The sequence below is a fragment of the Papio anubis genome, chromosome 10 (assembly GCF_008728515.1).
Source record: "Papio anubis isolate 15944 chromosome 10, Panubis1.0, whole genome shotgun sequence".
NCBI lineage: Eukaryota > Metazoa > Chordata > Mammalia > Primates > Cercopithecidae > Papio > Papio anubis.
This window is the reverse complement of record NC_044985.1, coordinates 32,155,428-32,167,459: the sequence shown is the minus strand read 5'-3', so window position 1 is coordinate 32,167,459 and position 12,032 is coordinate 32,155,428. Positions and strand designations below refer to the sequence as shown.

Genomic DNA, 12,032 nt, shown 5'->3' with positions numbered 1-12,032 from the left:
CAGAATAGTATGTACTTCTAAAATTGCCATAGAAACATGTTTAGAATACATTGTGAATTTTAAAAAGATGGTCCTAATATAATATATAGTATCATCCTACTTTGGCTAAAGAGTTCATTTCCATGAATTGAACAAAGCCTGGAAAAATATACACAAAAATGTTGCTGTTGTTTTCATCAGGTACTGGAATTTTAAAAGTTTTTCTTTTCTTTTCCTTGTGTTTTTCCTCCTGTAGACCATGAAACATTATGTTTTAGGTAGCAAAACATAAATTTAAAAAGAAAAGTATGTGAACACCATGCTGTTACCAATTTAATGAGAAATCTCGGGCACTGGGAAGTAATCATCAAATATGTGTGTTTGCGTATGCGTGTGTGTACATGTACACATATATGTAAATGACAGTCTGTTGATGGCTGCCCAGTGTCTGAACACATTTTTTATTTTGGGAAATCTCAAAAAGTCTGGGATAATCCCTTTCCTAGTTATTTGGTTATTGATCATCAGTCATGTTACCTTTGTTAACCAAACTAATGCTCCCACCCAGGACTTTGAATTTTGTGAGAGTGAGGCAGAGGTGTAGAAGACCATCAGAGATTACTCATGGAAGCTGCGGTCACACTGAAACAGCAAACTTCAATGAGTGTCCAAAGGCAGCAGAACCCAGCTGCATGTTAAAGATTGTCCAGTGGAAACTGTATCAGCAGCAGATTTCAAAGCAGAATTTTCCTATGGTATGGCACTGGTAGGGCTTTACCTTTCCTCATTTCCACTAGTTTCTTAAGTCTAGTTCTGCAGCACCCCTAAAGATTCTACCAAATATTCCTTTTCTGCTTTAGACAAAGCTGGCTTCTGTTGTTTAAAACTAAGAATTCTGATTGGTACGATGCCTAGCAACTATCATGAATCATAGTCTTCCATTTCAGAAACTGCCACTATTTTTCTAGGTAGTTCAAAAGCATACTAGAAAGAGAATGCAGTGAAGCCAGACTGATCAGGTTTGAATACCAGCTACTATAATTACTAGTTGTGTGTGACCTTAGACAATAGACCTAACCTCTCTCAGTCTTAATTTCTTCATCTGTAAATTATTATTATTATTATTATTATTTCTTCTCCTTTTCCTTCTTTAGTAGAGACAAGGTCTCACGATGCTGCTCAGGCTGGTCTCAAACTCCTGGACTTAAGAGATTGTACCACATAGGCCTCGCAAAGTGATGGGATTACAGGTATGAGTCATCCTACTGAGCCTGTAAACTATTTTTGATCATCCAACAATGTTAACATTTTGCATCTTTCATATTTATCTCAAATTCTTAAATTTCTTCTGGTATTTCAGGGTCCACATCTACATGTGCACTTTGAAATGATGTATATATCTCCATTATCTTGAACACTACTTGTCAATACTATCAACTCTTTCTACTCACTAGGTTATAAACTAAATGCATAAACTATAAACTCTTACAAATAAATGCAAATGTCTGCTTTCTTCAATACATAGGTTGCTGGAGTACTGCTAGAGAAATTAGAAGTAACCCATAAAAAGCCAAGATGGCTTTTGGCCAGACTTATAAAACTATGTTCAGATTAAAAACAAATAAAATAGGAGCCTATATGTAAAAATCATTGAAAAATGAAAAACAACTTAAATCATTAATGAACTCTCATGAAGATACACTAATGTAGAATTCCATTGCTAATGCATAGTAAAAGATAATTAGATTCTTTTGTCTTCTCCCTTAATTGTGCAGCAGGGCAGCTGTCCCGGGATCTTATTTCACATCCTGAAATATTCCTCAAACTCCACCCAATATGACTTTTTCCTTCAATACATCCACTTTTCTGGTCTTTCAAGATTGATTATATTCTCCCCTCAAACTTACTAATGTAAGTGATTCCAGTTTTATTGGCTTCTTTCAAGTTTCCTCCCTTCCTAGTACCTAAAACAGCACCAAAAATTGGCCCTTAATTTGAGCAGGAAACAGGGAAAGACTTATAAACTTTTAAGTATTAATAATCTTTTATCTTCTCCCATGGCTTACAAGAAGTTTCCTCCTCTCTTCATCTCCCTCTCTGTCTCTGCCTCCCAATGCACATACCACAATTGTGTACATTTGTGCCACGACATATTTTGATCTAAAAACTCCACTGTGTCTTGAAAAATGCTCAGCAATCCTACATTTCCCTGATTAGTCCTTTTCTCTATTTCTCAGCCCAGATATTTCTTCTGAGCTCAGTTCACAAATTCCACAGTCTTCTGGATATCTTCATATGAGCACCCTATGGTCGTTTCAAATATGAAATTTATGGAGAATAAAAAACTCATCAACTTTTCCCCTAAATTGTCTCTTTCTTGTATTCTCCACCCAAATATCAACTTTTCATCTCGTCAGTCAAACAAGGAGTGATTCCTGACCTTTTCCTTTGAATTACACTCAGTGTTCATGAACCAGGAAGTTGATTGTTGAATTTGCTAAGTATCTCTTGATATTCGTTGCAATTAGCTTAGGTCAGACTAGCATCCATGCTTTCCTCTATTTGGTCTTCCCACCTCCAGATCAGTCTCACCTAAGTCTATTGTTTTTACTATAGTCAAAACAATCTATCTAAAATACCAATGACATTCTGTTACTTAACTATATGGGTTGTCCAGTCTGACTGTTGAGTTTTCAATCAGGCTTAATGACCAACTAGGAAGAAGAGACAGTGTATGCCATAGTTGTTAAGCACATAGACACTACAGTCTGTCTGCCTTGGTTCAAATCCAGCATTGCCTTTTCATATATGACCTTGGACAAATTACTTAACCCCACAGGGCTCAATTTTTTCCCCTTCTTTCTATTTATTTATTTCCACAGGGCTCAGTTTTTTTTTTTTTATAAAACTGAAATGACAAAAGCATCTGTATTATAGGGTGGCTGTGAGGGTTACATGAATGAACATAAAGCTCTTGTAGAGTGACAGCCATATAAACGTATGCTATTATTATATGGCCTTACATAGAATTTATAACCTTTCTGGACTTCAGCTTCTTCCTCTTCTACAAATAGGAATAATATGTATGACACATTTTTTTTGACCTTAGATGATAAAAGAGATTAATGTTATATGTCATCCTCTGGTAAACATTCCTTGATCTCCCATTTCCCCAGTGTAGGAATAAATGTATAGGCATACCTTGTTTTTTTTGCTCTTCACAGCTATTGTGTTTTTTTACAAATGGAAGGTTTGCAACAACCCTGCATTCAGCAAGTCTATGGATGCCTTTTTTTCCCACAGCATGTGCCCACTTCATGTGTCTGTGTCACATTTTGGTAATTCTTGCAATAGTTCAAACTTTTTCATTATTATTACATCTAACATAGTGATCTGTGACCAGTGACCTTGGATGTTTCTACTGTAACTGTTTTGGGGTGCCATAACACATATCCATATAAAAAGGCAAATTCAATCGGTAAATGTTGTGTGTGTTCTGACTACCCCAGAATCCAGCTGTTCCCCCATCTCTCTCCCTCTCCCCTAAGACACAACAATATTCAAACCAGGCCAAGTAATAACCCTTCAATGGCCTTTAAGTGTTCAGGTGAAAGGAAGAATCACATATCTCAATTCAAATCAAAAGCTAGAAATAATTAAGCTTAGTAAGGAAGACATGTCAGGCTGACAGCTAGGCTTCTTGTGCTGAACAGGTAGCCAAGTTGTGATTGTAAAGGAAAGCTATTGAAGCAAATTAAAAGTGCTACTTCAGTTAATACACAAATAAGAAAGCGAAACAGCCTTTTTGCTGTGAAATAGCCTTTTTGCTGATAAAAAGTTTTAGTGATTTGGGGAGAAGATCAAACCAGCCACATTTCCTTAAACCAAAGTCTAATCCAGAGCAAGGCCCTAACTCTCTTCAATTCTCTGAAGGCTGAGAGAGGTGAGGAAGCTGCAGAAGAAAAGTATGACCCTAGAAAAGCAAGGTGGTTCCTGAGGTTTAAGAAAAGAAGCCATCTCCACAACATAAAAGTGTGAAGTGAAGCAGTAAGTTCTGATGGAGAAGCTGCAGCAAGCTATCTAGAAGCTCTAGCTAAGATCATTGATGAACAAACAACAGATTTTCAGTGTAGATGAAACAGCCATCTATCTATTAGAAGATGCCATCTAGGACTTTCACAGCTAGAGGAGAAGTCAATGTTCAACTTCAAAGCTTCAAAGGACCCACTGATTCTCTTGCTAGAGGCTAATGCAGTTGGTGATTTTAGGTTGAAGCCAATGGTCACTAACCATTCCAAAAAGCCTAGGGTCCTCAAAAATTATGCTAAATCTACTCTGCCTGTGCTCTATAAGTGGAATAACAAAACCTAGAGGATAGCACATCTGTTTGCAGCATGATTTGCTGACTATTTTAAGCTCACTGTTGAGAGACCTACTGCTGAGAAAAAAATACTCCTTTCAAAATATTACTGCTCATTGACAGTGCACCTAGTCATCCAAGAGCTGTGATGGAGATGTACAAAGAGATTAATGTTGTTTTCATGCTTGCCAACACAATATCCATTCTGTAGCCCATGGATCAAGTCTTTCAACTTGAAAATGCATCAACTTTAAAGTCCTTTGAATTAAGAAATTCATTTTGTAAGGCTATACCTGCCATACACAGTGTTTCCTTGATGCATCTGGGCAAAGCAGATAGAAAACCTTTTGGAAAGGATTTACCAATCTAGATGCCATTAGGAATATTCATTATCTCTGACCTGGGTAGAGCAGCATCTGCTTGGTGGTGCCCATCTCATATCAGCCAGCGATACAGCAATCCCTTGTTTATCCCTTGGCCTTTGGTCTGTACCCATGCCTGGTTCATGTGTGGAAAATATGGGGACAGGAGAGAAGAATATTCTTGATTCATGGGAAGAGGTCAGAATATTAATATTAACAAGAACTTGGAAGGAGTGAATTCCAACCCTCATTGATGACTTTGATGGGTTCAAAACTTCAGTGGCAGAAGTATCACAGATGTTGTGGAAAGAGCAAGAGATCTCTAATTAGAAGTGGAGCCTGCAGATGTGACTGAATTGCTACAATGTCATGATAAAACTTGAACAGATGAGCAGCTGCTTCTTATGGCTTAGAAAGTAAGTGGCTTCTGGAGGAGGAATCTACTCTTGGTGAAGATGCTGTGAACATTGTTGAAATGATAACAAAAGATTTAGAATATTACAGAAACTTAGTAGCTAAAGAGCAGCAAGGTTTGAGAGAATTGATTCCAGTTTTGAAAGTAGTTCTTCTGTGGGTAAAATTCTATCAAACAGCATCGTATGCTAGAGAAATCTTACATGAAAGGAAGAGTCGACCAATGTGGCAAACTTCATTGTCTTATTTTAAAGAATTGCCACAGACAACCCAACATTCAGCAACTATTACCCTGACCAGTCAGCAGATGTCGACATTGAAGCTAAACCCTTCACTAGCAAAAAGATTATTACTTGCTGAAGGCTCAGGTGATCAGTAGCTTTTTTGTTGTTGTTGTTAGCAATAAACTATTTTTAAATCAAGGTATTTATATAACTGTGAGGGAAATGGCTGCGCTTCAGTCAGGAGTAGGCTGAGGTGGCCTTCTGGTGCAGCATAACTCAGTGAGTTTGAGGTGCAGGTACACAACACACCACGTGAGGAGCATTAGATGATGACCTATGTGAGCTCATGCTTGGCTCAGAGTCGCTATTGTCTGTAAAAGGTATAATTACCCTGCTAACGCCGCACATATGGTTCACTTGCACCAGAGAGAGAGTAAAGCCATGTCGAAACTGTCTACAATTCCTTGAGTGTTTTTCCAGCTACCCGCCACTCACCCACCAACTCCCCTTGGACCTCAGTTAGAACTGACAATTGGCATCACAAATACGATCCTGAGGTGAGTGAGCCCACTGATTCCACTAATTCCGGGTCGGCCATGTGTCCACAACATGGGTTGTGATACCCAGTGGCAGCTGTGCTGCTTGGATGGGCTCTGATGGAAACATGGGCAGAGGTAGATGGGTCCCGAGCGAGCATGGAGAAGATGCTGAAGCAGCTGGAAGCACAGAGCACTGAGAATGAACGAGCCTTTGCTTGCAGAGTTAGATGGGCATTTTGACTGCACTACGAGAACTACATATCCAGTCCCTGAGGCGAGCGGTTGGCACAAGGGCAAGGTGACCACACCCTGACTGAGTGGCTATGTGCAGCCATATGGACTGTGTGGAATGACACTGGTGAAATACCTGAAACTGTGAGTAAATGGCAGTCATATGCTGACTTGGTGCAAGTCATCCAGGAGATGGGTATGCAGCAGGCTATGTCTGACCTGAATACCCAGAGGCCAGATGATGAACATTTCACCTCCCACATGAGGAGTCTCGTGTTGGGTTCTGCACTCGAGTGCCTTTGGCTCCCTAGCTGCTGTACCCACCCTGTACATAGGGTGACACAGACATGAAGTGACCACTGCTATGGCGGCTCTCGGGGAAGCAGAAGGCCACTGGCAGGACCAATGGGTCTGCGCCTTAAAGAAGGGGAAAATGCCCTGCCCAAAGGGGGGTCCCCATGAGAGAAAAGGGGGCCTCAACAAGTGACACGCTCATGGATGTGGATAGATTTGATTTTGGCTGGGGTTGACCAAGAGAAAATCAAGAAGCAGCCCAATGAAGTACTCTTAGCTTTGTGGAGACAGTTGTCTCCAGAGCAGCAATTCCAGAAAATGCCCAAGGGGGAGAAAGACACTGCTGCGCCACCTGGTCCCACCCAGGTGCTTTAGCTCAAAGACTACTTGCTGCAGCCAGGTGGAAATGTAGAGCTGTTTCTGCTTGATTAGGGAACTGGCTGAGATGCCCAGTTTGGGGGGACACTGGATGATCGGAGGCCACATGCGGAATTAGCGATCCACTCGTCCCCCACCAACGTACAGTGGGTGCAGGTGCTGGCACCGGTGGATACTGGTGCAGACTGCAGCCTTCTTTATCGGAACCTGAATAAGTATCTGGGCAAACCTGCTTACCTTGATGGTTATGAAAGCCAGTCAGTGAACGTGAAACCTGTATCTCTGTATCTTGGCATCAGTTGTTTGGCTCCCTGTTTATATACTGTGTGTGTTTCTCCCATACCTGAATACATTCTGGGGGTGGACATTTTACATGGCCTGGCATTACAAACCACAGCCAGTGAATTCAAACTCCAAGTGCATGTGGTGAAGCTGGTGCTGCACAGACATATGCATCACCAGCCTCAGGTTCTGCCACAACCCCGATGGGTTACTTCCACCCATCAATACTGCTTGCCGGGTGGACATACATAGATAACTGAGACAAAAAGCTGGAAGAGGTGCAGATAGTGCATGGCACCCATAGCCCCTACAATTCTCCAATGTGGCCAGTTAGAAAGCCTGATAGAAACTGGCAGATGATGGTGGACTACTGGGAACTGAAAAAAGTAACACCCCCTTTGCATGAAGCTGTATCGTCAATCATGGATTTGATGGACTGTTTGATGATGGAAGCGGGACAGTATCACTATGTAGTGGACTTAGACAATGCATTTTTCTCCATCAACATCGCTCCAAAGAGCCAAGAACAGTTTGCCTTCACATGGGACAGGCGACAATGAACTTTTACAGTGTTGCTGCAGGGCTATGTGCATAGCCCCACCATATGTCATGGTCTAGTTGCCACGGATTTAGCTGCCTGGCCAATGCCAGAAGGGGTCCACCTATTCCATTATATTGATGATATGTTAACCTCTGATTCTCTTGCAGATTTAGAAGTGGTGGCACCCCTCTTGTGGCGACATTTGGCAGCATGCAGTTGGGCCGTCAACAAATCTAAGGTCCAAAGGCCTGGTTCATTTGTCAAATTCTTGGGAGTTATCTGGTCGGGTAAGACAAAGGCCATCCCAGAGGCTATCGTTGATAAGATTCAGGCATATCTCCAGCCAACCACAATGATGCAGCTGCAAATTTTTGTGGGCCTCCTGGGATACTGGTGGGCATTTATGCCCCATTTAGCTCAAATGATAAAACTATTCCATCATTTATCAAAGAAGGGAGCTACCTGGGATTGGAATGATGCAGCTGAGACTGCCTTCCTGGCAGCCAAGTGGGCTATTCAGCAAGCATAAGCCCTATGGGTAGTGGACCAGGGGCACCTATTTGAGCTGGATGTGCATGTGACCACAGATGAACACAGATGGTTTTGTTTGGGCCCTGTGGCAGTGCACAGAGCACTTGAGGACACCATGGGCTTTTGGTCCCAACTATGGAAGGGAGCTGAGCTCTGATATTCCTTGAGAGAGAAACAGCTAGCAGCTATATATGCCACCCTTCAGGCTTGTGAGAGTGTGACAGGACAGGGTGCAGTCGTCGTGTGGATGACTCAGCCGATAGCAGGATGGGTGTGTTCATGGATAACGACCCCTTGGACTGGGATCGCACAGATATCCACTTTGGCAAAGTAGAGTGACTACTTGGAGCAGTCGAGTGCACTGGGTACAAGTCCCTTAGCAGCAGAGCTGCAAGAGGTCTTGGGACCTATAGTCCTAACACAAGATAAGGTCATGGGGCCTAAGGCACCCCTAGACCCTGAGCCTTCAGCATTTAAAGGAGGGTGTCCCCCCATTCTCGATAGGCCATGGTACACAGATGGGTCTAGTCGAGGTGCTATAACTGCTTGGACCGCTGTTGCAGTCCAACCTAGTACTGATACCATATGGTTTGAAACCGGGTGTGGACAAAGTAGCCAATGGGCTGAACTTAGAGCAGTGTGGATGGTGATCACCAAGGAGGTGACACTGATTCTCTTGCAGATTTAGAAGTGGTGGCACCCCTCTGATGGTAATCTGTACCAATAGCTGGGTGGTCTACCGAGGCTTAACTTTGTGGTTAACTACCTGGAAAATAGAGAAGTTGCTAGTCAGCCACTAACCCATTTGGGGTCAAGCCATGTGGCAAGACCTCTGGGAAATGGGTCATCAGAAACAGGTAACTGTTTATTATGTGTCAGGCCATATGCCTTTGGCCACCCCTGGCAATGATGAGGCAGATGCCTTGGCCAAGGTCCAATGGTTAGAGTTGGCACCTACATGAGATGTGGCCTTGTGGCTACGCTGGAAACTGGGACATGCAGGGGGTAAACTGATACATCAGGTCACTAAGCGTTGGGGTCTGTCCCTGCCCACACAAGACATTTGGGAGGCTTTTCAGAAGTGCCCGGCATGTGCTCAGGCATGCCCTAAACAGACAGAGGCACCTGTCCAATGTTATGCAACAAGTAACGACAGGGCGAGTGCCCTTGACCAGGCAGAAAGCAGACTACATCGGGCCGCTGCCAAAGTCACAAGGGTATATGCATGTGCTAACAGATGTGGACACAGCCAAAGGCCTGTTGTTCACCTACCCTTGCAGGGTGGCTGACCAACAGAACACCATCCAGGCCTTGAAACACTTATGTCCCCTGTATGGTCGCCCTCTGGCCGTTGAGACTGATAGGAGAACACGTTTCACTGGACGACACTTACAACACTGGGCACAACAAAAGGACATAAAGTGGAGATTCTGTGTGCCATACAACCCACAAGCTGCAGGTATGATTGAGCAATATAATGGGCTCTTGAAGAAGGGGTTATACTTGCATGTCACACTCCTGTCTTTGTAGGGCTGGAGTTCCAGGCTGGACCTGGTGCTCTAAACCTCGAATGAATGGCCATGGAAAGGCAGCCCGGCCCTGGTGGAGGCTTTGTTACAACAGGCTGCCAACCCCATTCAGTTGCAGATACACACTAAGGATGACCTCCTCCAACCAGGTATGATGATGAATGGTAACCTGCTGTTGCCTGACCCAGTGCACCTGAAGGCAGGGGAATAGAAAACCTGGCTGTGGCCATTGACCCTCCAATCCCCCCATTGCCAGTGGTTGGCCATTGTAGCTCCCTGGGTGGAGGGCCAACAATATGACTTGCATGTTATTCCTTGGGTGTTCAATACATGGCCCCCGTGGTTGACTGCTCATAGGTGAATGGCCAGGGAAAGAACCCTCCTCCGGGGGACACATGTACTGTCTGTGTGGCCTATTAAGAGCTCCCCTGTGACTTTGGCACAGATACAAGACCCAAAGGAACCATGGGGAGCTGAGGAGGTGTGGTACCATCGCCCAGGGCAGAAGCCCTTGGCAGCTGCATTGTTATCTAGGGATGAAAAGTTAGCCTCTGTGTTGCCTGTGTTGCCATGATCTACCTTTGTTAGTACCTGTGCCTGCTCTGTCATTTTGACCATAGGTTAACAGGCTCCAACTGCATTGTGGACTGGGCCCACACCTATGCTGAGATGACCAGTGTTTCCAACTGTTGGTTCTGTACCACCCTTCCAGCAGCAGCTGAAGACGGCCGGCCTTGGCACATGCATTCAGCATCTGCGGAGAACTGGACATGGCTGGAGACTTGGGGTTCCATGGTCAATGCCTGGAACATGATGCAGCAAGCTTTGGACAAAGGACACTGCAAGACCCACAGCACGCCTGCCCCCTGGTTGGCCCATAGTGCTTATGATGGGTGGAGCTGGCTAGTGGGGGAACATGTAGTACCCCCAGCCCAAGCACCGCGGTGCAGAGAGCTACATTGGGGTAACACCACTGTGTGGGATGGATATCCGTCACAGTCTGTGTAAACATAACACATGTCATCACACTGAACATATGGTGGAAAAGCGGTCCCACCAAGGTTGGTCCCTGATGGATTTTGTGCCCCCCTGGGAGTTTATGGGTCTGTGGGGACACAGGGTGGCCTTACCTACCAGTGGACTGAATTGGATGCTGTACCTGGGGGTGACCTTATGTACCTGCCACTGTTCTCCCCATGTTTCCCAGATGCCTGCATAAATGGGAGGTGCTATGCTCTTAGCTTTTGTGAGTGCGACGAGCCCCCTGGTAGTTCTACCCCTTGACAATGACTATCCCTGGAGCAGGTGTCATAACTGTAGAAGTACAAGTTACTGCTCTTGCACAGCACACCACTCAGATTCTGAATTCCACCTGAGTGACACTCCTCCTGTTAATGGATGAGGTTGATTAGATCAGAAAGGTGGTGTTGCAAAACCAAATGGCCTTAGACATAGTAACTGCTGCCTTTTATGAACACAACGTTGCACCTTTATCCCTAACAATCAGCAGAACATAACAGCAGCCCTGCAAGGGGTGTCATGGGAGATTAAGGCGGTCAAGAGCCTTGCTGATGAACCCCTGCAGAGAGGGTGGGCATCCTAGGCTCTGGCCTATGCTGGGCCCTAATAGTCATGAGTAGCAGAGCTGGGATCCTAGTAGTGAGCTACTGCTCTCCGTATTGTTGTTGTGAGTTATGGATTCAGGGCTCTACCCTATGGGTATGTGTCCCTGCCCAGGGGATGTCCCTGGCCTAAAGGGTGGAAAGTAAGGGAAATGGCTGTGCTTTAGTCAGGAGTAGGCTGGGGTAGACTTCCAGTGCATCATGACTCAGCATGTTTGGCGCACAACCACACACATTTATGTAACCATGTCACGTGAGTCACATTAGGTGATCACCCACATGAGCTTGTGCTTGACTTGGAGCCACTATTGTCTGTAAAAGGTATAATTACCCTGCTAATGCTGTACATATGGCTTGCTCGTGCCCAGAGAAAGAGTAAAGCCATGTTGAAACTGTCTACAATTCCTTGAGTGATTTCCAGCTACCCGCCACTCACTCATTGACTCCCCTTGGACCTCAGTTAGAACCTGACAATAGCTTTTAAAGATATAATGAGATTGCATACTTAATAGACTACAGTATAGAATAAAGATAACTTTTATGTGCATTGGGAAAACAAAACAAATCCTATGGCTCATTTTATTGCAACATTTGCTTCACTGGGGTGGTCTGAAACCGAACCTGCAGTATCTCTGAGGTATGCCTGTATATGCCCCCACTGCAACCAATATGTATTACATATTATAGAATTTGTCATATGTAGTTACAACTGACTGTTTCTCTGTCTCCATCACCATACTTGATGT

At 44.1% G+C, this 12,032-nt stretch overlaps 1 protein-coding gene, 1 long non-coding RNA gene and 1 other non-coding gene across 8 annotated transcripts in view; 2 read left to right on the top strand and 1 right to left on the bottom strand.

Moving 5' to 3' along the window:
* The window catches only part of MBD5 (methyl-CpG binding domain protein 5), a 493,059-nt gene that overhangs the window by 233,544 nt on the left and 247,483 nt on the right, over window positions 1-12,032 (bottom strand). The window lies entirely within an intron of this gene.
* On the top strand, window positions 927-10,371 carry LOC110740968. Of its 2 annotated transcripts, XR_004176704.1 has the most exons (4): window positions 927-998; window positions 1,134-1,229; window positions 7,772-7,891; window positions 9,416-9,484. It is a non-coding gene; the product is annotated as an uncharacterized LOC110740968 (long non-coding RNA). The 2 variants fall into 2 exon arrangements; XR_004176703.1 differs by lacking the exons at window positions 927-998; window positions 1,134-1,229; window positions 9,416-9,484 and adding exons at window positions 9,666-9,813; window positions 10,285-10,371 and having other exon boundaries at window positions 7,827-7,891.
* Window positions 4,730-4,861, top strand: LOC116269307. Its single transcript, XR_004176786.1, has one exon. It is a non-coding gene; the product is annotated as a small nucleolar RNA SNORA48 (small nucleolar RNA).